Source organism: Dendrobates tinctorius, unplaced genomic scaffold (genome assembly GCF_039654945.1).
Source record: "Dendrobates tinctorius isolate UK_male_01 unplaced genomic scaffold, ASM3965494v1 ptg000156l, whole genome shotgun sequence".
Classification (NCBI taxonomy): domain Eukaryota; kingdom Metazoa; phylum Chordata; class Amphibia; order Anura; family Dendrobatidae; genus Dendrobates; species Dendrobates tinctorius.
In genome coordinates, this window is record NW_027361823.1 from 18,032,816 (window position 1) to 18,058,295 (window position 25,480).

Genomic DNA, 25,480 nt, shown 5'->3' on the forward strand with positions numbered 1-25,480 from the left:
GACAAGTGAAACTGTACAATATTGTGGTCGCTATTTCCTAGATGCCCAACAACCTGCAGATTTATTATTCTTAAAGACAAGGAAAAACGATCAAAAGTCCAAAATGTTATGAAATTAAAGAAATGTTTAATAAATACTTCAAATATAAGGGAGGGAAAGTCACCCACCACGCATGTGTTGGAAAACAGACACTGAGGAAAAAAAATTGCACAAAAATAGCACATGGGTACAGACCATAATTAATACAAATATGAGCAACACATAGAATAATTATAGTGAAAACTATCACAAAATTGCATGTCCTCAGTACATCATAACAGCCCACGAAGTGGGCTGCATATGGTCATGTTACCCAAAATATAGTATGCTTAGAAGTGCACATAAGCCCCCCACAACCCGATTAATGAATAATAAAGGTATATACCTAAAATGAAGGTGAGAGCAGGGGCACAGGTCCTCAAGCGTCACCCCGACGTGCGTTTCGGCTAAAAAAGCCTTTCTCAAGGGGCGTGACTCCCTGACATGTCCCCCTAGTGAAAGACAAGTGAAACTGTACAATATTGTGGTTGCTTTTTCCTAGATGCCCAACAACCTGCAGATTTATTATTCTGTCAGGTCTGTTAGATAGTATCAGGTCTAAAAGTGCTGCTCCTCTGGCTGGATTCTGCACCAATTGTGAAAGATAATTATTCTTGGTAATTAGCAGAAACCTGTTGCCTTTATGGGTTTCGCAGGTCTCTGTTTCCCAGTTAATATCCGGGTAGTTAAAGTCCCCCATAACAAGGACCTCATTATGGGTTCCAGCTTCATCTATCTGCCTTAGGAGTAAACTTTCCATGATTTCTGTTATATTTGGGAGTTTGTAACAGACCCCAAAGAGAATTTTGTTACTATTTTTCCCTCCATGTATTTCGACCCATATGGACTCGACATCATTCCCTTCGCTAATATCTTCCCTTAAAGTGGACTTTAGACAAGACTTTACATAAAGACAAACCCCTCCTCCACTACGATTTTTACGATACATTCTAAACAGACTGTAACCCTGTAAGTCAACTGCCCAGTCATAGCTTTCATCTAACCATGTCTCGGTTATTCCCACTATGTCATAGTTACCTGTAGATATTTCTGCTTCTAGTTCTTCCATCTTGTTTGTCAGGCTTTTGGCATTTGCGAGCATGCATTTTAGAGAATTTTGCTTTGTTCCAATCTCTTCCCTGTTGATTGTTTTAGAAATTTTCTTACCTCACTTCTGAGTATGTTGTCTTGGATCTTTTTTGCCACACCTCATATCATTCATCAGTATAATATCTAATTTCTATAATATTATAATAATAATAGTATAATATCTAATATCTATCATGACCTTAATTTTTTCCATAAAATTACACTTAAGCGACATTTCCCCACTGAGGAGAAATGGAAGTCTCTACCGAATGAGACAACATTAAATGATTGCACACAATAAACATTGGTTCATCCTTGAAAATGATCCCGTCCTAGCAAAACACATCCCAGGGAAACCAAACATTATCTATAGAAAAAATCGCTCCCTTAAAAATTTGGTTGCATCTAGCCTAACTTCCCTACAAACCAGACAAAGCACATCTACAGGCATGAGTACCATTGGGTGAATTGTCAATCCTCTTACTTTGTTTATGTTTTGGAATGCACATGCGGCCTGCAATACTGTATGTGGGCCGCACAATACAGGCCATGCATTCACGTCTCAATAAACAGAGGCAAAATATCAAAAATGGGTTTATACAACACAGCGTTTCAAAACGCTTTTTAACTGAACACCAGAAAGATCATAAACAACTAAAGGTGACAATCATTGACCACATATCTGACACTGTAAATGACAGGTACAGACAACTCATTAATAGGGAGAATTATTGGATTTTCAAGTTGGGGTATTTATACCCTGAAGGCCTCAACCTTAATCTTGAAAATGTGGTTTTATGAATTATGATTTTTCTATTGCTCCATGCTTTATATTCTATGTGTAAGGGAAAAGAGAATTTTTTTCATTTAGGTTCCCTGAGATCTCTGAGGAAAAAAAATATGAAAAATAAATAACTCTTAGCTTTTTAATATGTAATTTTAATCTCTCAGTTTTTTGTTGCTACATCAGCAGAAATGCTTTTAAACATATTTTTATAAAGGGAAAAAAAAAACAACCCTTAAATTTGTTTATTCTTTTATAATTCTTATCGTTCATTTGCCTTTTATTTGTATTGTTTTTTTATTGTGTTTTAGGCCTGTTTCACACTTCAGTTTTTTCAAATCAGTCAAAATCCGCCAAAAAGTGAAATTGGCAGATCCGCAAAAAATGTGTAAAAACGGATGCCAGCTGATGGTACGGATCCATTTTTTTTATGGATCCGCTATACGGATTTTTGTACGGATCCATAAAAAAATGGATCCGTACCATCAGCTGGCATCCGTTTTTTCCATCCGTTGGATCCGTTTTCTTGCGGATCCGTTTTTCCACACCTCCAAAATGGGATGCTCCCAAATATAATTGGCTCTTGGAAAATGCTCCCAAATGTGATTGGATACTGGAAACTAGGGAAAACTATATCTAGGGTGTTGTAATACAATATCTTTGAAAGGTTTTAGAGCTAGTGGCAGCGATGGAAGGAGTTATTGCGAGTTTTGACAGCTTCTGTGTGGAATTTGATCTCCACTGCAATCGGTTGACAATTATTGCTCTCCAGAGGGAGAAAAGAAGACTGCAAATCCTGCGTATGAGGAGATGACGGCAGTGGATTCATCCGATTAATGCGCAGAGATTTACCCTTGGCATGTTTTCAACACTATACCTGGAATTGAAGGATAACCCGGACAAGTTCTTCAACTATGTGAGCATGAGGCAGGACTTGTTCGAGATATTGGTGGAGCGTGTTGGAGAACAAATCCGGAGAAGGGACACCTACATGCGGTTTTCTATTTCACCGGCGGAGCGTTTGATTGTGACCCTTCGGTAAGTTATCTATTTTTTAAAAGGTTTCAAATTCAGCATACTTTTATTGTTATATTATGGCTTGTATTTTGTATTAATTTAACTTTTTTCCCTTTTTTTACAAGTTTCCTGGCAACTGGAGAATCATTCACCTCCCTCCATTACCAGTTCCGCCTTGTGATTTCAACTATATCTGGAATTGTACAACAAACCTGCCATGCATTGTGGGATTGTCTACAGGAGGAATACATCCCAGAGCCAACACAGGAGAGGTGGCTGGAGATTGCCGACAACTTTCAACAAATCTGCCAGTTTCCAAATTGCATTGGTGCAGTGGATGGGAAGCATATTCGGATTGTGAAACCCATTGGATCTGGCTCAGAATTTTACAACTACAAGAAATTCTTTTCTATTGTACTTATGGCCATTGCAGACGCAAAATGCAAATTCATTGCTGTGGACATTGGTGCATAGGGTCGTTCAAATGACTCTCAGGTCTTCAAGATGTTTGCAATGGGCCGTTGTTTGTATGGAGACAGTTTTGCTTTCCCACCTCCCAGACCTCTCCCTGGAACAACAGGCCCACTAATGCCATTTGTGTGCCTTGGTGATGACGCATTTCAGCTGTCCAAACACCTACTCAAGCCATATGGTAGTCGTGGATTGACACACCACAAAAAAATATATAACTATCGATTGACCAGAGCGCGCAGAGTGGTGGAGTGTGCTTTTGGCATTTTAACTGCAAAATGGAGAGTCCTGTTAACGGCCATAAAAATGAAAACAGAGACTGTGGATGAGGTGGTGAAGGCGTGTGTCATCCTGCACAACTTTGTACTTTCAAAGGAACCTGTTTCCATAGAAGAAAATCTGTCTGAAACCACATTGTGGGATTATCAGCAGCCAACTGTTCGGAGTACTGGGTCAGTGGTAAGAATGAGGGACACATTTGCAGATTATTTTCTGACACCAGAGGGAAAACTTGCCAGGCAAGATGACATGGTATAATTTTGTTTTTTGATACCAATTGTGGGTAATAACAGTGCTGTGTTTTCACCAACAGTTTACTGTAAAATGTTACCAAGTGTTGTGCTTTTTTACCTTGCACACCACCGGTGTACTTTTAAATGTTACCAAGTGTTGTTTTTTTTTAACCTCACCACCAGTGTACTTGTTGTGTTGTGTTTTTTTTTTACCTCACCACCACTTTACTTTAACATGTTACCAAGTGTTGTGGTTTTTTTCCCTTTTACACCACCGGTGTACTTTCAACCTTTACCAAGAATTAAATTAAAAAAAACTACACAATAAAGTTCTTTTTAACAAAAAAATTTTATTTGTCAAATTTTTTTATACTTTTTTTATTGGAAAATAAATTTTTTTTGTACAAATTTTTTTTTTTTTTAAATACAAAAATTATTTTTATTACAAACACCTTAGAACTGTTGGTATTGTTGGGTGGAGATACTATCAGAGGGGATAACAGGGTTGACCACATCGAGGGGGGGAGGACTGGGAAGAGAGTTGTTGAGGATCAGAAGTGGAAGGGGGGTTGAAAACATGAGGTTGGGACGGGAGTGGATGGACAGACGATGTTTGTGGGAACATTGAAGGTGTGTGTGGGGGTGGGTATGGTGAGGGCATTAGGGTATAATGCAATGGGGAAGGAAGGTACTGGGAAGAATGGAATGGGAAACTAGAGAAAGGAGAGAGAGTGGTAGGAGGAGGGATGGTTGCATGATGGATGGTAGTGGAAGTATGGACAGTGGAAGGATAGACGGGGGAAGGATGGACAGAGGGAGGATGGACAGAGGGAGGATGGACAGAGGGAGGATGGGATGCTTCTGAGAGTACCTTCACCAGAGTATTGTGACAGTCTTGCATCACACGCATCTGCTGGTGAGTACTTAAACCTTCCATTTGCCGGACAACGGATTGAAAAAAGATATGTCTCGGCGTCTGGTTTGACTCTGAATTCATCTGTTCCATGTATCTTCTGAGTTCTATGATGCTTTGATTGATCATGGTCAACTCAGAAGATAACCGTTCTCCATAAGTATGGAAACCATGCTGGACAGATGTGTTCAGACTCACACAGTCAGACAAGGTCATCCTTTCCGGACTCCTCAGACGCTGCCGGCCAGAACCAAAAGTTGGTCGAGATGTTGCGGCAGTGTAAGAGGAGTGGGGTAAAGGGTACTGTAAGTTGTCACCAGCAGCTTCATGTGATGAAGTCTGCCCTGCTGCTCCAGTGCTGGTGGAGGGGATAGAGGGATGAGACAAGAGGGAAGGTAGGGAGGGGTCAGATACCTCGATGTGGTCACCGGTGGCGGTCTCCGAAGGGATCCCTCCAGAGGGAGGCAACACAGAAGCAGGCTCCCGAGTGCTGCAGACAGTGCTTAAAAAAAGAGAAAAAAATATATTCATATCTTTATATTTCATTTATCATTGCTGAAAAAAAAAATAGGTTAAACATGTCAACATTTGTACTACAGAAATGGTGTGTATTCCACACACCATTTACCTTCTGCTCACCATCGTCGACCGGAGGAACGCCAGAGCTCTTTAATTTTTGTACTGGGTGCTCCGGCGTCCTCCTGATCCACTCGGGGCCTGCATCTCCTTGTTGAAGTCCCTCTTGAAGCGATCCCTGAGCGACCGCCACCGTAAGATAACCCTCTCACCTGTGAAGGAAAAAAACAAAGTGGTTAGTATTCAACACTTCACATGCTGTAAATCAAGTTACTGAAATTGGAATACTTAAGCACAAAATCCCTGGCCCTCGCATCGAGCTCCTCCCAGTTGTCTACTACCTCCAAACACACCTCATCCCAGAGCCGTCGGGTGGTCGGTTGGTCGGCATGTAAACGGTCTGCCATATTCCACAGCGGATCCCGTGATTGCACTGCCTGGATGAGGTCGTCTGTCTCTATTATGAGACCCTCCTCAAACAGTCTCTGGGGAGCACTCTGTGAAACCTGTGAAGAAAAAAAAAAAATTACATTCAATTCAAACACATGAGGTTCATTAATCAATTAGCTAAGGGTTACTTACCATTTGCCGACCACCAGAGCCAGCACCTCGACGACACTGGGATGTTCTGGGAGTCGCTCTTGTGCGGGCACCAGATTGTGAAGACTGTAAAAAAAAAAATAAGAAAAATTTGGGTTGGATGGATGCATAGTTATTGTGTGTGCTGTGATGAATGTTTGTGTTGGGTGGAGCATTATGTATGTATGTATGTATGGGCTAAACTTATACTCTGCGCGCCCCCACCTTGCGTCTCTCCACCCTGCATGTCTCCTCCTGGAAGCTCCTCAGATTCAGGTTCCTGTGAATGCATAATAAATGTATATATTGTAAAAAAAAAAAAACCTGTAAAATAATAGTTAAATAAAAACATTTATCTAACCTCAGTTGGCTGTTGCTGTGAGGGGGAGCTCCCAGAAGAAGACATTTCTCAAACTGCTGTGGCCTAGCTGGCGGATTTCTTCTGCTGCTGCTGTGTTCTTCCAGGAGGTGCTGCTGCTTCCTGAACGGATCTGCAAGTATAAAAGACACTTGTAAAGCTACTATACAAAGGATATCAAAGCTTTCAGGTCAATATACTTACAGGAAATTAGAAGTGCTTTGCTAACTGCTGCGGCCTAGCTGGCGGATTTCTTCTGCTGCTGCTGTGTTATTCCAGGAGGTGCTGCTGCTTCCTGAACGGATCTGCAAGTATAAAGAGAATTATCATAACATAAAAAATAAAACCTTCATTGGTATTAATGTGTGTAAATTCCCTGAAAATCTCTCACTGACAGTAACCACACTGTGATTGCATGTGTGTAATTCCTGAGTATACCCACACTTTTAGTGTTTGGATGTGTGTAAATTCCCTTACAATCTCTCACTGAGAGTAGCACACTGTGATTGGGTGAGTAATTCCCCAAAAGACATATAGTATACCCTTGTATTTTCATGTGTGTACATTCCCCTAAACTCTCACTGAAAGTATACCCAAGTGTTTTCATGTGTGTAAAATTCCCTTAAACTCTCACTGAGAGTATACACAAGTCTTTCCATGTGTGTAAAATTCAAAGTGTTTTAATGTGTGTAAATTCCAACTCTCACTGAGAGTATACCCAAGTGTTTTCATGTGTGTAAAATTCCCTTAATCTCTCACTGAGATTATACCCAAGTCTTTCCATGTGTGTAAAATTGAAAGTGTTTTAATGTGTGTAAATTCCAACTCTCACTGAGAGTATAAAGTGTTTTCATGAGTAAATTCCCTGAAAAACTCTCACTTGAGAGTAACACACTTGTATACCAAAAACCAACACTTCATATACCCATACTTAATTTTACCTGGCTTTTAAATAATACAACGGACAGTTTTTAAAAACAGTTTTTATTAATTTTCATTTTTTTTCCACAAGTAGGAGCTACTCTGCTCTTTATTTAAAATACAACAATAAATAAAAAATAAAAAAAACAGTGATATACAACAGATACACCACATACAATACTCAACACAATCACACCACAATTGCAAATATGAAAATAAAATGCAATACACATGCAACAGAAAAACAATTAAAGTATGAAAAAAAAACCACATACACAAACATGCATGCCACACACACACACACAGACAGGCCACACACACACACAGACAGGTGACACACATGCAGACAAGCTACAGACACACAGACATGCCCCACGCAAATAGTTTAGCACAATTGCAAACATGGAAAAACATTACATTACTATGAAAATAAAATTCTGTACACATGCAACAGAAAAACAATTAAAGTATGAAAAAAAGCAGAATAAAATACACACACACACACAGACATGCAACACTGGTAGGCCACAGACATACATGCAGGAAGTCAGACCACACACAAACACACATGCCACACACAGGCCACACACACACAGGCCATACATACATGCCCCACACAAATAGTTTATACTCACACAATTGCAGGTTTTGCTAGCAGGCCTCTCCGTCCTGTCTTGGTGCAGGGCAGGTGCTGGAAGGCCTCTTCCTACAGGGGTCTTGATCCAGGGGTCTTGCAGCTGGTCACAGGTTTTTTTTGCCTTCCTCTGGATCAACATGTTAGGGCAAGTTAGGATAGGATATGGGATGAACTAGATGGACTTAAAGTCTTCCTTCATCCTTAATAACTATGTTACTATGATGAGAGAAATATACTGCCTCTGTACAAATCCCTGGTTAGACCGCACATGGAATACTGGGTTATAGGAAGGTTCGCCCCCAGCAGTTCACCCCCAGGTACATTTCTCCCCTATCATTTCGCCCCCAGGAAGATTTGCCCCCGCACATTTCGTCCCCAACATTTCGTCCCTGGATGTTTCGCCCCCAGCATTTCACCCCTGATGTTTTGCCCCCAGCAGTTCGCCCCCGGATGTTTTGCCCCCAGCAGTTCGCCCCTGTATTTTTCTCCCCTGGATTTTTCACCCCTGGACGTTCAACCCCAGATGTTTCGCCCCCAGCAGTTCGCCCCCGTATTTTTCGCCCCTGGATGTTTTGCCCCCGGATTTTTCACCCCTGGCAGTTCACCCCCAGATGTTTCGCCCCCAGCATTTCGCCCCTGGATGTTTCACCCTCAGCAGTTCGCCCCCGGATGTTTCGCCACCAGCAGTTCACCCCCGGATGTTTCGCCCCCAGACTTTTCACCCCGGCAGTTCACCCCTGGATGTTTCGCCCCCGGATGTTTCACCTACAGCATTTTGTGTTCCTGGATGTGTCACCATCTGATGTTTCGCCCCTAGCATTTTGACCCCAGATGTTTCACCCTCTACATTGGGTCAACATGCAGGGAACAAAACATCTAGGGCTGAACATAACTGGGGGTAAATTATACTGGACCCCAATTGCTGGGGATTCCTGTGGCTGCCTTTTCAACAGCTCACCCAGTGTCTCTTCTGGCTGGCTTTAAAGGAGTATTATCACCCTAGAACACAAAAAAACTGACATACTTCCCTGTCGCAGCTGCAGCTTCTTGGGTCCCAGAGTGCAGACTAGCGGTTCCCTGTGACATCTTCTCTTGCTTCTGGCTGTCTTTTCATCTTGCCTGGATCACTGATCCATGAAGCATGAAGAATGCTGTGGCAGTGAGGCCGAATGTCTCCTGGCCGCTCACTAAACAACAAAAACATTTTGGCCTCATGTGGCCTTCATCAGTTAGCAGACTGCTCAGAGATAGGAAAAGATCTTGTTTAATGAAACAGGTAGGGGATTATATCCCATATAAATATGGCCGCTGGTAAGTAGCAATATATGTGGGTGCAATGCTGCACAGTATCCTTACAGATGTCTAAGGATACTGTGTCACTGAAGGCAGCATGTGAAAAACATTGTGATTCCCTGACTGCTTTGGCCTTTCGACGACACCTCAACATTTCTTGCTAGTGGTGTGCTAACCGGTGGGCTTACAGTAGGGGACGCGATGCAGCGTTGCTCGCTACCTTCAGTCAGAGCACGTGTGCTGCCTGAGGTTTTGTAGTCCGTCCATTCTTGCAAGTGCATAATGTTTACATGTCTAAGCATGCAACTGGTATTCAAATTTCAGAGATTTTTCCCGTGGCTAAAGGTCGTTCCGCACTTCTTACAGATAACCTTTGACTCATCAATAGGATTTTGGTCAAAAAAGTGCCACACTGCACTTTTCCTACTATGGGAAAAATTTTCAGGGCTTGCACGCTGTGCTAATTTGACCGTCTGGCCAAGCCATCACCTCCTCTTCAATTTCATCTGCACCTTCCTCTGTGTCACTGTGTAAGGTGGTATAGTATGCGGGAAGGGGCACCTGAGTTTCATCAGGGTCAGAACTTGGCTCAGTAGACTGCGAGGGCAATGCAGTGCTCTGGGTGAATGTACCAGCAGAATCATAGCACTGGCGGTGGATCAGTGCATTCCATGTCATATTCATTTTGACTGGGGAATTCAGGATTTCACTTGATAACTTAGGCATGGTATTCAAAAAGAGCTCCAGGGAGTAATCTGAAGTGTGGCCTGCTGCATCCTTCACTTTTGGTGGGGGTGAAGGACACAAGGAAAGGTGTTGTTCCTGACCAGGAGCCTGCACTGACAACTCAGTGCTTGCAGTTTTTGAAACTTCAGAAGAGGAGGCTGTTTCGGCAATGTAAGCAAAAACATGTTCCTGATGCTCCGGCTTTAAAAGCGGTTTACCTACTCCCAGAAAAGGGAGCCTTCCAGGCCTTCTGGAGCCAGACAATGATGCAGGCTCAACACCTCCTGCCTTAGGTGCTATTGTGCTTTTGGCACTACCAGCCGATGCACCACCACCATCATCAGTACCAGCTGCCCCCCCGCCCACGTCCGTGGCCTCTTCCACCATACTTCCTCATGTTTGGTAAAATGTACCAAAAATACCAGCAGATATATGGTACTGTATGAGGAGTGTACAGCTGTATACGGTGTAGGGGAAAATTTAAATCTCCGTATTTATTTCTGGAGTCACACACAAGTGCTCTCTCAATATGGATTTCAACGTAATGCAAACAGCAGATATACGGTACTGTATCAGAAGCGTACAGCTGTATACGGTGTAGGGAAAAAAATTTAAATCTCCGTATATATTTCCGGAGTCACACACAGATGCTCACTCAGTATGTATTTGACCGTAATACAAACAGCAGATATACGGTACTGTATGAGGAGTGTACAGCTCTATACGGTGTAGGGGATGATTTAAATCTCTGTATTTATTTCCAGAGTCACACACAGATAGTCAGCATGCATTTGTCCGTGATACCAGCCGGTACACGGTAGTGTGTGAGGAGCGTACAGCTCTATACGGTGTGGGAAAAAATGAACGGTTGGTAACTGTGCAGAAAAAAAGATTAAAAGTATTAGTGCTGTGTAAAAAGCAGTCTGCACAGCAGTGTACACACAGCAATACAGCTATCAGGCAGCCTAATAACCAGCGCTGTTGCACACAAGAAAATCCTCCCCTGTCACTGCACACTAACTGTACAGCACAATTGCCATCAGCACAAGCACATAAGACCTTCTTTTTATATCTTTACGACCCTAACTCTCTCCCTACTGATAAACAGCAACCTCTCCCTACTGTTAAGATCGGAAGAAGTAAAATGGAGGTCGGCGGTCAGGGCTTTTATAGACACTATGATGCCCCCCCAAAGCAAGCCAATCACTGCAATGCCCTTCTCTACGATGGTGGTGGACGCTGCACATGTCATCTCGTTGCCCACAGTGTACGTCCTTGCTCATTGGCAGAAAAAAAAGCACCTGCAAGCATTCTGGGAAATCCGACTTTGGCGCTCGTTTTGCCAACCGCATGGCCAACTTCATGCTATGGTCGGATTTCGATCGGTGAAACCCGACTTTGGCATAAGTCGGCGACTTATGAATCTGGCAGACCTGTTTTGCTCAACTCTAGTTCTTACACAGTAGGAAGTATGTTCTGTTCAAGGTCTCTGTTGTCTTTATTTACTGTACATTTATCTTTATACCACAATTTGAAGTTTACTTGGAGCAATCTATGGTTTGGTATCTAAAATTTTGCTTCCCTTGACTGAGATGGCTTCTACATTTATATATATATATATATATATATATATATATATATATAAAGAAATCCCATTTGTGAGGAGCTAAATAAAAAAAAACCATACATATATTTTCACACCTTATGGGATATGCACTGTGTGATTAGCATAACGCCTCCGCTCACCACTTTTATTTTCTATGTTTCAATATCAGTAGGCTTAGCAGTTAGTAAAGATATACCTGTACATTCTGTTTATGTACATACACCCTCATACACCAATGCCATCTGTCTATGCTGTGAAACAACTATTAATTTTCACCAAGAGCTTTAAGGATCCACCTTACCAGGTGAGACATAACATTCAATATATATGAAAGGTGAAAAGCAGCACTAGCAAGCAGTAAGTGAAAAATGAGTGTCAGACTGTCCAGGCATAGAGTAATCACCAGTATAGTACAAAAAGGATGAAGACATCATTCCTTCTTAGAAAAAAAATATAGAGGTTTATTAGCCCATATGGACTCCTGTGACATTTCAACTCAAACTCTTGAGAAAGGCTCACACTGTGAGCCTGAACTTCACAGGAGCCAATATGGGCTTATAAACTATTATATACTGTATATACAGTATATATATATATAAGAGGCATCGTGATTATTCGCTATTCCCGCCCCCTGCACAGTAGCTCCGCCCCCCACCACATCACCACACATAATCCCGCCCCACACCCCATTACCACACACAATCCCGCCCCCCACCACATTACCACACACAATCCCGCCCCCCCACCACATCACCACACACAATCCCGCCCCCCCCACCACATCACCACACAAAATCCCGCCCCCTCACCACATTACCACACATAATCCGGCCCCCCACACCACATCACCACACATAATCCCGCCCCCCCACCACATCACCACACATAATCCCGGCCCCTCACCACATCACCACACATAATCCTGCCCCCACCACATCACCGCACATAATCCTGCCCCCACCACATCACCACACATAATCCCGCCCCCCACCACATTACCACGCATAATCCCGCCCCCCACCACATCACCGCACATAATCCCACCCCCACCACATCACCGCACATAATCCCGCCCCCCACCACATTACCACACGAGGCTCCGTTCCCCCACATTACCACACGAGGCTCCGTCCCCACACATTACCACACGAGGCTCTGTCCCCACACATTACCACAGGAGGCTCCGTCCCCGCGAGGCTGCGTCCCCACACATTACCACATGAGGCTCCGTCCCCACACATTACCACACGAGGCTCCGTCCCCACACATTACCACACGAGGCTCCGTCCCCACATATTACCACACGAGGCTCCATCCCCACACATTACCACACAAGGCTCCGTCCCCACACATTACCACACGAGGCTCCGTCCCCACACATTACCACACGAGGCTCCGTCCCCACACATTACCACACGAGGCTCTGTCCCCACACATTACCACAGGAGGCTCCGTCCCCACACATTACCACACGAGGCTCCGTCCCCACACATTACCACACGAGGCTCCATCCCCACACATTACCACATGATGCTCCGTCCCCCCACATTACCACATGAGGCTCCGTCCCCACTCATTACCACACGAGGCTCCGTCCCCACACATTACCACATGAGGCTCTGTCCTCACACATTACCACATGAGGCTGCGTCCCCACACATTACCACACGAGGCTCTGTCCCCAAACATTACCACACGAGGCTCTGTCTCCAAACATTACCACACGAGGCTCCGTCCCCCCACATTACCACACGAGGCTCCTCCCCCCCACATTACCACACGCAGCACTTCCTTTCTATGTAATTCAACCACTTCAGCCAAGGTAAACGTGCATTTAATTGCATCCGCATTCTCACAAACAAAATGAGCCAAGAAGAGTCGCCAGGTCCATCTTACAGGCCGCAAGAAAATCCGGACAACAATGCAGTAGCTGATCGACAACAACAATATCGACAAAATTGTAGGATTGGTTATCAACAACGAACACCTGAGCAGATTGATGAGGACAGAGAGAGTTATCACAAGGTTTATATCAACCGAGTGACAGAAAGAAGGGAAGCTGATATATATAACCAGCGTCAATGAAGATCGAATTTGACACCTGCAGAAGTTGAAAACAACAATGCCCGTCGACGTAAACTGCCAACACCTTCAAGGTATGCAGCATGAAATCCAGAGAATATACCCAGTGAATACCACGTGGGAAAGCGAGGCATTACATGTAGTGATTGCGGTGCATCTCACTTTTGTAAAGAAAAATTACACAGTACAAAGTTTGCGTCGTGCTGTGGAAGTGGTACTATACACTTATGTGAAGTAAATGAATATCCTCAGCAGTTTCAAGCATGGTTAACTGAAGATATGAATGAGGCAAAAATTTTTACAAAGAACATCAGAAAGTACAACAGTGCTTTTGCCTTTGCATCCTTTGGATTTCAGTCAATGAAATTTTCCGGTGGCCCACCCGTTTTAGTCGTTCGTGGACAAGTGTACCACTGTACATCAACTTCTCTAAGGTAAAGAACTGAATACAATTAAATGTACTTTTTTAATTCATTCCTACTCTTTTTTAATAATTAAAAATATATATTGCGCTTTCTTTAGATCTGATACTCCTTCATATTCACAACTCTACATATTGGATCCTGAGTGTCATGATCCAGGACGGGGGTTTCGCTTTGGCCCGTCCTGGTCAGACTGGGGGTTAATTGTTCTGCCTCTCTCTGGCGGAGAGCGGCTATTTAATGTTCACTGGACCTAGGTTCGGTGTCAGTTATACTCCTGCCCTCGGCTGAGTTAGTTGACCTCTTGTATACGTGTGCCTTGTGCCTGATAACTTGTTGCTTGTTTGGTTGTGATCCGGTTCTGTCCCTGTTGCGAGTTCTGCCTGCTCCACTTGTACCGCACCGCTCTCTCGTGTTTGACTCTGCTTGTGACTCGACTGCTCTCTGCTCTTCCCTTTGGTACCACACTGCTCTCTTGTGTATGACATTTGGCTTTGTCTGACCTCCCGTCTGTTTACCCCTCCTGTACCTCGTTTGCCCGTACTGTGTATGACCTCCGTTTTGCCCGACTCTGAGTTTTCTACCTTCTCTGAAAGCAGGATGCTAAGCCCCGCCCCCTTGAAGTCACATGACCGTAGGTCCTGTGCCGGCTTGCTAAACTTCAGTGTTCATGTCCTGTGCATCTGTACTTTATGGCTGTTCTTGTCCCCAGGGGTCCTTACAGTGTGATTGAGTCCCTGCTCAGCGGAGGCTGTACGCCGGCGCTGTCAGGATCATGATATTATAACTGACCAATACTATTTTTTTTTCCTATGCTCCCCTTCCCCTGTGTGTGTGATGGATCTTATGCACACTCTTTCTGAGCAGGTAAAGCACCTGACTCAGATATCTCAGAAACTCCTTGGAGAACAACAAGTCCTGGCTCAGTCTCAGCAGCTGATCGCTGACACTGTGTATGGGACTTTTTTATCGGGGGTTTGGGATGCTACATTAGTTTCCCCTGAGTCTCCGGTTAAGTTACCGGATATCTTTTCTGGAGATAAAAAAGAATTCAGAGTTTTCAAGGAGGGCTGTAAGCTTTTTTTTTCATTAAGACCACACCCTTCTGGGGATGAAAGTCAGAAAGTGGGGGTCATTATGTCTCTGTTAAGGGGAGCCCCCCAAGCTTGGGCTTTCTCCCTTCTGACCACAGCCCCTGAGCGTATGATGGTGGATGCATTTTTTGAGGCCCTGGGGCATATTTATAATGAGCCTGATCGGATGAGCATGGCTGAGGACATGGTGATGAGTGTGTGCCAGGGGAAGCACTTAGCTGAGTGGTTTTGCTCTGAGTTCAGATGCTGGGCTGCTGAGGTCTGCTGGAATGATGCCGCCCTCCGGGGTTTGTTCCATAGAGGCCTGTCTGAACATCTGAAAGATGCCTTGGCTCTCCAACCTCCGCCTGATTCCCTGGAGGAGGCTATGACACAGACCGTCCAAATGGATCGCAGGCTACGGGCGAGGGGAGTGATGCAAATTGAGACACCGTTATTCTCCTAAGGAAGGGGAGCCAGTCCTACATTGGAAATCACAGAGATGGGAACCATCGACCTCAAAGAGAATGAAAGGAGACAATGGCGCGTAGGAAAATGCTGTTTTCACTGTGGCGATTCTGGACATTGGAAAAAGGATTGCCCCCCCCGTCCACCAACCAACAAGCGACTGAGCCCGGGTGATTGTCGTGGAGGTCACCCAGGCTCTCAGGTACCCTTTTCTGCCTTCTCTAAAATGTTGTTGCAAGTGGAACTTTGTTGTGAGAGTGTCTCTACATCCACTTCTGCCTTCGTGGATTGCGGATCGTCATTGAACTTTATTGACTCTGACTTAGTGTCCAGGTGTAAGTTAGGGACAGTTAGGTTGGAGACTCCTAGTCACATTGTTGCCATTGACAAAACACCACTGGTTAAGAATGACGTTATTTTTCGTACTGAAGAGTTTCTCCTTAAAGTGAGTTCCTTGCACCAGGAACATATTTCATGTTTTGTGACGGACAACCTGCCTGCCGGACTGGTGTTGGGGTTCCCCTGGTTACAATTGCATAATCCGGTGATTAATTGGGAATCTTGGGACATTGTTAAATGGGGTCCTTATTGTTCTGAAAAATGTCTTGTTACTGTGTCTGTGTCATCCGTGGGTCTGGAAGGTATTTCGGAGTGCCTGAAAGACTATACGGACGTTTTCTCCGAAAAAGGGGCTGAGGTTTTACCACCACACCGCCCATTTGATTGTGCCATTGACCTAGTTCCAGATGCTAAATTGCCCAAAGCCCGCTTGTATAACCTTTCGGGTCCAAAACTGGCTGCAATGAAGGAATAAATTTCCGAGAGTCTCCGTAAGGGACACATTCGTCCTTCTGTTTCTCCCGTGCAGCGGGGTTCTTTTTTGTAAAGAAAAAAGACTGTGGTTTACACCCATGCCTCAATTTTCATGAGTTAAATAAGATAACTGTGAGGAATACGTATCCCCTTCCACTTATTCCTGATTTATACAACCAGTTGTCCGGAGCTAAGTGGTTTTCGAAATTAGATCTACGGGGAGCGTATAGCCTTATCCGAGTCCGAGACGGAGATGAGTGGAAAACCGCTTTTCTCACTACTGAAGGGTTGTTTGAAAATTTAGTCATGCCTTTCGGCCTGACCAATGCTCCAGCAGTCTTCCAAAATTTCATAAATCCTGTGTTCTCTGACTTTATTGGACGTTTTTTGGTGGTATATTTGGATGACATATTGATCTACTCTCCTGATAAACAGGCTCAGATTGGTCATGTTCGGGCAGTTCTCCAAAGGCTCCGGGAGAACTTTCTCTTTGCTAAACTAGAAAAATGTTTATTTTTTGTTCAGGAACTGTCTTTTTTGCGGTTTATCGTGTCTGCTGAAGGGTATCGCATGGATCCTAATAAGGTGCAGGCCATTGTTGAGTGGGTTCAACCTTGTGATTTGAAGGCTCTGCAGCATTTCCTAGGATTCGCCAATTACTATCGTAAATTTATAAAGGGGTTCTCACAGGTGGTTAAACCCCTCACTGACATGACTCAAAAGGGGGCCGATAACAAGAATTAGTCAACCGCAGCGGTAGCGGCATTTCAGTTTTTGAAAAAATGTTTCATGTCTGCCACGGTTCTTATTCAACTGGACCCGTCTGAACCATTTATTGTTGAGGTAGATGCCTCAGAGGTGGGAGTGGGGCGGTATTGTCTCAGGGACCCACCACTTTGACCAATTTAAGACCTTGCACCTTTTTCTCAAACAAATTCTCTACTGCGGAGAGAAACTATGATGTGGGGAATCGAGAACTTCTGGCTGTAAAGTTGGCTTTTGAAGAATGGAGGCATTTTTTGGAGGGGGCTGTCCATACTATAACCGTAATTACGGACCACATAAACCTAGCCTACATTGAGTCAGCTAAAAGGTTGACTTCCAGACAGGCTAGATGGTCACTTTTTTGTCCCGATTCATCTTCTCGATCACTTTTTGGCCAGGATCCAAAAATGTCAGAGCGGATGCCTTGTCATGCAGTTTAGATCCGGTGTCCCCCCTGGAACCTCCATCCTCCATTCTTCAGTCTGGGGTGGTGGTGGTGGCAGGTATTTCTAATATGTTGGAACAGGAGATTCGGTAAGCCCAGTCTCTTGCACCTCCGGCTAAGCCGGTGGATAAACTTTTTGTGCCCGCTCAGTTTCGTCTCAAGGTCCTCCGGGAGTTCCATGACTCAGTTCTGGGTGGACATCCAGGGATCTCGGCCACCCGGAAGGCCATTGCTAGAGTATTCTGGTGGTCTTCTTTAGCCTCTGATGTTGGGGAATATGTGTCTGCATGATGTGATGTTTGTGCCCGTGCTAAAAGCCCCCATAACCGGCCGGCCGGTGAATTGGTACCACTGCCCATTCCTGAGAGACCATGGACTCATATGTCCATGGTTTTCATCACCAACCTTCCCCCCTCCAAGGGTAATACCGTCGTCTGGGTTGTGGTGGACAGGTTTAGTAAGCAGGTACATTTTGTACCTTTGGCAGCTCTACCTATTGCGTAAACATTGTCCAAGTTGTTTGAGCATGTGGTGCGGTTGCCTGGGGTACCCTTGAATGTGGTGTCTGATAGGGGAGTGCAATTTGTTTCCAGATTTTGGAGAGCTTTTTGTAAGAGGTTAGATATTGGTCTGTCCTTTTCATCCGCTTACCATCCAGAGACTAATGGGCAGACCAAGCGGACCAATCAGTCTCTGGAGCAAATTCTGCGTTGGTTGACCTCAGCCCGACAGGATGAGTGGTGTTCTGTGTTACTACTGGCCGAGTTTGCATTTAACAACCGCATTAACCAGTCTACGGGTACATCTCCCTTTTTCTGCAATTATGGGTTTCATTCTCATTTTGGAGAATTTTCCTGTTTGAATTCTGGGTGTCCTGGGGCGGATGAGACGATCCAGCGGTTGGGGGAGGTATGGCGGGAGGTCCAGAGTAACATTACGAAGGCCCAGGACAAATTTAAATTTTTTGCAGACAAAAAATGATCCGCGGGACCAGTGTTTCAGATTGGGGATAAGGTATTGTTGTCCACCAAGAATATAAGGCTCAAGGTCCCCTCTGCTAAGCTTGGACCCAAGTTTATAGGCCCCTATGAAATTACCGAAGCAGTTAACCCGGTGGCTTTTCGTTTGCATCTCCCGCCATCTCTGCGGATGCCAAATGTTTTCCATAAGGCCCTTTTGAAACCTGTGAGGTCCGGTGGGGAGGGATCATCAGCTTCCCCGCCACCGGTTTTGGTAGACGGGCAGTCGGAGTACGAGGTGGAATGAATTGTAGACTCCAGGTTGGTCCGTCGTGCCCTTCAATATCTGGTACATTGGAAAGGCTACAGTCCTGAAGAACGGTCGTGGGTTCCTGCTCGATCAGTTCATGCGGATCGGTTGGTCCGGGCCTTTCACGCCAAGTATCCTGAGAGACCTGGGGGTCCAGTGGCCCCCCATTGAGCGGAGGGTACTGTCATGATCCAGGATAGGGTTTCGATTTGGCCCATCCTGGTCAGACTGGGGGTTAATTGTTCTGCCTCTCTCTGGCAGAGGGCAGCTATTCAATGTTCACTGGACCTAGGTCCGGTGTCAGTTATACTCCTGCCCTTGGCTGAGTTAGTTGACCTCTTGTATACTTGTGCCTTGTGCCTGATAACTTGTTGCTTGTTTGGTTGTGATCCGGTTCTGTCCCTGTTGCGAGTTCTGCCTGCCCCTCTTGTACCGCACCGCTCTCTCGTGTATTACTCTCTGCTTCTGACTCGACTGCTCTCTGCTTGTCCCTTTGGTACCGCACCGCTCTCTTGGTTATGACCTTTGGCTTTGTCTGACCTCCCGTATGTTTACCCCTCCTGTACCTTGTTTGCCCATACTGTGACCTCCGTTTTGCCCGACTCTGAGTTTTCTACCTTCTCTGAAATCAGGACGCTAAGTCCTGCACCCTTGCAGTCACATGACCGTAGGTCCTGTGCCGGCTTGCTAAACTTCAGCGTTCATGTCCTGTGCATCTGTACTTTCTGGCTGTTCTTGTTCCCAGGGGTCCCTACAGTGCGGGTGAGTCCTTGCTCAGCGGAGGCTGTACGCCGGCGCTGTCAGGATCCTGATACTGAGTATGCAAACATTCAATGATTAAATAACGAGCAAAATGAAGGATGCAAGAGGGACATAATGAATACTATTGACTGTTTACTCAGATATATCAACCCATTTGCTCAGGCTTTCAAGATGAAGAAGGATTTGATTGATCAGCGTGGCTACGACCAGCATAAAATCGAAATGTGGATAACCAAGGATAGACAATACGACCCTCGCCGATACAACTTGCCGACAGCCAATGAAGTTGAAGCTGTGTTTGTCTCCGATGATGGAGAGCCGCCGATCAAAAGAGACATTGCCATTCATCCCATTGGGCAGCGAGGACTACAGAATATTGTGTATCATAGCCCAAACTGTGATCCAATGGTGTATCCACTCCTCTTTCCGTATGGTGAACACGGATGGCAACCTGGAATACTGAAGCAAGGGAGAACTGCAAAAAGGAAAAGTCATGAAATGGAGGAAGGTGACGATGAAGAACAGGAAGATATCAGTCACGATGCAGGGTAACAAGAAAGAAAAGCAGAAATGTGTCGATGAGGGAATTCTATGCGTACCGCCTTCAGGATCGAAAATCCTTCAACCAGCTGTTACATTCTTGCAAGCTGACACAACAATACATAATTGATGCCTACCTAAAGGTTGAAGCGCAGCAGCTGGACTGGAACAGACAAAACCAAAAGAAACTCAGAGTAGAATTATATGTCGGGCTTATGGATTATATCTACTGTAGGGCTGAACAACAAAATCTGAGACCGGGTCGCATAGTCATACTTCCCTCTTCTTTTACCAGTGGAAAACATGCCATGACACAGAATTACCAAGATGCGATGACTTTGGTAGCAAAATTTGGAAAGCCGGATTTATTTATTACGTTCACTTGCAACCCAAAGTGGGACAAAATCAGCCCGGCCTTTTACAACATGAAACAGCAATAGACTGCCCAGATTTGGTATCTACCATATTCCACTTAAAGCTACAAGAGTTACTAAACGGCTTGACTGCAAAAAAAGGTGGCATGATGGGACAAGTAAAGGCATACACCTACGTCATTGAATTTCAAAAAAGAGGTATTACATACATTCATTTGAATGTTCGTAACAGTAATGTTAAGAATGGAATGATTAATAATGCACATTTAATGCAAACTTTTATTGTTTCAGGTCTTCCTCATTGCCATATGCTCGTAATTCTGGACGACGAAGACAAGTTTCGAGAAGCTATCGATTGTGACAATGCTGTTTGCGCAGAAATTCCTGACCCAGATATTAACAAGGAGCTTTACGATGTTGTCACCAGCTGCATGATTCATGGGCCCTGTGGAGAACACAATAGAAATTCACCGTGTATGGAAGATGTAAAAGGAATTCGGACATGCTCCAAAAAGTTTCCCAAAGACTTCAGCGAAGAAACAAATATTAATGTGGATGGTTATCCAGTATACCGCAGACGAAAAGATGGCATTAAGCTCAAGATTAGGGATGTGGAAGTTGACAGCCTCTGGGTTGTACCATACAATCCCTACCTTTCTCAGAAATACAGTGCACACATAAATGTGGAAATCTGCTCTTCCATCCAGACCGTCAAATATATTTTCAAGTACGTGTACAAAGGACATGATCAGCCATTGTTCAAGTGAACGAAATCAGCAACACCGGCACCTACCACTTGGAACAAGATTACGACTTACATCGACACACGATATTTGGCATCGCCTGAAGCAATGTGGTGGCTGTGAAAATTTGAGATGTCTGCAAGTTCCCATGCTGTAGAAAGACTTCCGGTACACCTACCTTTCCAACAATCAGTTTACTTTGAGGATGGAACGGAGCAGCTTTCTGTGGAAAAAGCTCAGCATGATGGCACAAAACTTACAAAATGGTTCATTCTAAACCAAACTGATCCATCAGCACCTCAGTATTTATATTGTGAAATAACCTACCATTATGTCTGGACAAATAAGTTTTGGAAGACAAGAAAAAGAGGTGCTGACAAGATCCTTCCAAGAATGTACTCTGCCTCTCCACAAGATATGGAAAGATTTTCCCTGCGCCTACTCCTGATACATATCAAGGGTAAATCATATTCATCTAATTGTACGTTATTAGATCATCCTGACTTTTTTATAATTTTTAATTATTTTCTTTATCTTGTTTTCAGGTGCTACATCATTCGAAGATCTGAGAACAGTGGAAGGACACACATATGAAACTTATATTCTGGCAGCAAAGGCCATGGGATTATTGCATGACGATTCAGAGTGGGACAAAACAATGGAAGAAACATCTTTATTTAGAATGCCCGGTGAGCTTCGACAGCTATTTGCTGCAATCCTGAACCACGCCAACATCAAAAGTGGACTTGATTTATACAACAAATATAAAAATAACATGATGGAAGACTTCCTCCTGACTCATAACGAATACATGGCCGAGCAGCAAACACTTACCGATATCCAAGACCACTTACGACAGTTTGCTAAAGATTGCAAAAGTTGTGGACTACCTTCCCCATCAGATGCATATAAAATGTGTGACATTGTTGATGTGAAAAGGGAGAAACAAGAATCTGAATGACTGCAGTTTCTGATGAACCAAGAACCATGAGGCGCCTTTGAAACAATCATGAATGCAGTTAATAATCCAACCACATCACAAAAATGCTTTTTTTATCTGGTGGAGGAGGTTGTGGAAATACTTTTGTGTATAAGGCTTTGATATCTACTATACTTGGGAATGGTGACATTGTAAAAACAGTTGCTCCTACCGGTTTGGCAGCTACTTTACTAAAAGGTATTAAAAACACATGTGACATGCAAAAATGTGAACAAGTCGGTCGGACAGTGTTCACACCACCCACTGACTGAAACACAAAAAGAAAACACAGAATGACAAATGTGCAGAAATACCCTGCAGTAACAAATATGACAGTAGTCAGCAAGTGCTGGTAAAAAGATGGCAACAAATACAGGGTATTTAGCCGATACGTTTTTTTGCAAAAAAATGTATAACAAGCTACTCCACCTCATCAAGGTAACCCTTAATGGAGTAGTCCCTATCTAATGTATTTAAAACCTGAACATATGAACAGTGTCTAAATGAACAAGATTCAGACAGGCGCTTCCTAGTATGGGCACGTGGTGTAAGACAGCTCTTTATGTACATGTCACACAAGAGAGGGGTGGGGGTCTCTCAAACCATGCATAAGCAAGGAAAAAAAGGGATTAAAAACACATGTGACATGCACAAATGTGAACAAGTCGGTCGGACAGTGTTCACACCACCCACTGACTGAAACACAAAAAGAAAACACAGAATAACAAGTGTGCAGAAATACCCTGCAGTAACAAATATGACAGTAGTCAGCAAGTGCTGGTTAAAAGATGGTAACAAATACAGGGTATTTAGTCGATTAGATAGGGACTGCTCCATTAAGGGTTACCTTGACGAGGTGGAGTAGCTTGGTATACTTTTTTTGCAAAAAAGTATCATGTAAATACCCTGTATTTGTTGCCATCTTTTTACCGGCACTTACTGACTACTGTCATATTTGTTACTACAGGGTATTTCTGCACATTTGTCATTCTGTGTTTTCTTTTTGTATTACTAAAAGATTAAAATTATCTTTTAGTAATACAAAAAGAAAACACAGAATGACAAATGTGCAGAAATACCCTGTAGTAACAAATATGACAGTAGTCAGTAAGTGCCGGTAAAAAGATGGCAACAAATACTGGGTATTTACACGATACTTTTTTGCAAAAAAAGTATACCAAGCTACTCCACCTCGTCAAGGTAACCCTTAATGGAGCAGTCCCTATCTAATCGACTAAATACCCTGTATTTGTTGCCATCTTTTAACCAGCACTTGCTGACTACTGTCATATTTGTTACTGCAGGGTATTTCTGCACACTTGTTATTCTGTGTTTTCTTTTTGTATTACTAAAAGATAATTTTAATTACGATTACAGAATACTGAAAAGCGTAAATTTAAGATGTCTGTATTGAAGATTTTTTTTTGCTTTACACAGGCGGAAAAACAGTCCACTCCGGATTTGGAATTTCTGTTCATTTGAATGAGAGAACTGTATCAAGTATTAAAGAAGGAACCTCAGTCTGCCAAGAGCTTCGGGATACTAAACTTATTATATGGGATGAAATTTCAATGTCTCACATTCATCTTTTCAATGCCGTTGATAGAAGCTTACGTATTCTCCTTCACAATGAAGAACCTTTTGGTGGGATCCCGATTGTTGTTGGAGGAGATTTTTGCCAGCAAGCTCCAGTTGCACTTCATGGAAATCGCGTTAGTATTGTAGAGGCGTGTGTCAAGAGCAGTCCAGTCTGGAAATCCTTCAAGGAACTGAAATTAATCAGGAACATGCTAGTCAATCCTGATGAGGTTGAATTTTGTGAGAGCTGCTAACTGTTAGATCAGGAGTTGAAGATGGGAATCTGGTGGATTATGTGAAGCTGAGCAAAGACATTCTGACTCATGACGTCGTGACGAGCATATTTGGGAATGACCTGAACTCTCTCACTCCTTCTGATCTTGCTTCCAGAGCAGTACTATGCCCTAAAAACTGTGACACGCTGACAGTCAATGAACAAGTGTTGAACATGCTTAGAGGTCAGACTAAATCATACTTCAGTGTCGACAATATTTCATCCTGTGAGACAGAAGAAGAAAGAGCTCAGTACCCCATCGAATTTGTACATTCCCTAACTCCTATGGGCCTCCCTCCTCATATGCTGAACCTTAAGAAAGGCTGCTGTGTCATGCTACTCCGCAATCTAAATCCAAAGAAAGGACTGTGCAATGGTACTCGATTAATTGTACAAAATCTTGGCACAAATCTCATCGACTGCAGTATTTTTTCTGGGGAGCGTCGTGGTCAAAAGGTTCTCATTCCAAGAATACCATTGGACACTAGCGAAAATTGCGATATCCCGTTTAAGTTAACAAGAAAACAATTCCCACTTCGTCTGGCTTATTCCATGACAATTACAAAATCACAAGGACAATCTTCGATAAGATTGGTGTTCTCCTACCTGATCCTGTACTCACACATGGTCAATTATACACTGCATTCTCTAGAGTAACAAGTTGTAAAGGTCTTTCAGTTCAAATTGTACCTGGTAGAAGTCAAGAAATTAATAGCAAGGGTAGTGAAACCCGGTATATACGACATGTTGGGCAATCAAATGTAATCAAAGATATCTATATAATGGTATTAAGGAGTGTGCCACCAACATGTACACCCACGGACTATAATTGACCAGTTGTACTATATTTCATAGCAAAAGGAGGGGAGGACGAATCCAGAAAACAACTCATGGTCATGATAAAATTGATTTATTGAAGTGGTCAGGCAAGGTACAAAACAACATGCTGAAAAGTCATAAAAGAATGTAAAAACATAAACAGCAGGTAGGGACACAAAGACCCAAGTCACCACTACTGCACTTTAGAATACTAATAAATACAAGGTGAAATTATATTCCACTCAATGAGAGAGACACAGTGGATCCAGGCAACAATCAAAAGTATATATTCATGTGAATAATAAATTACCTGGACACAATGGCAAATGGCAGATGGCAACCGGGGGGTCCCTGTGGTAGAAGTCAAGGAAAGATCTTTGAAAATGATGAAAATGATTATACAGTGGGGAAAAAAAGTATTTAGTCAGTCAGCAATAGTTCAAGTTCCACCACTTAAAAAGATGAGAGGCGTCTGTAATTTACATCATAGGTAGACCTCAACTATGGGAGACAA

General features: G+C 43.6%; 1 pseudogene; it reads left to right on the plus strand.

The window, feature by feature from the left end:
- The first annotated feature begins 13,682 nt into the window (after positions 1-13,682).
- On the plus strand, positions 13,683-21,340 carry LOC141051227 (uncharacterized; annotated as a pseudogene).
- The last annotated feature ends 4,140 nt before the right edge of the window (positions 21,341-25,480 follow it).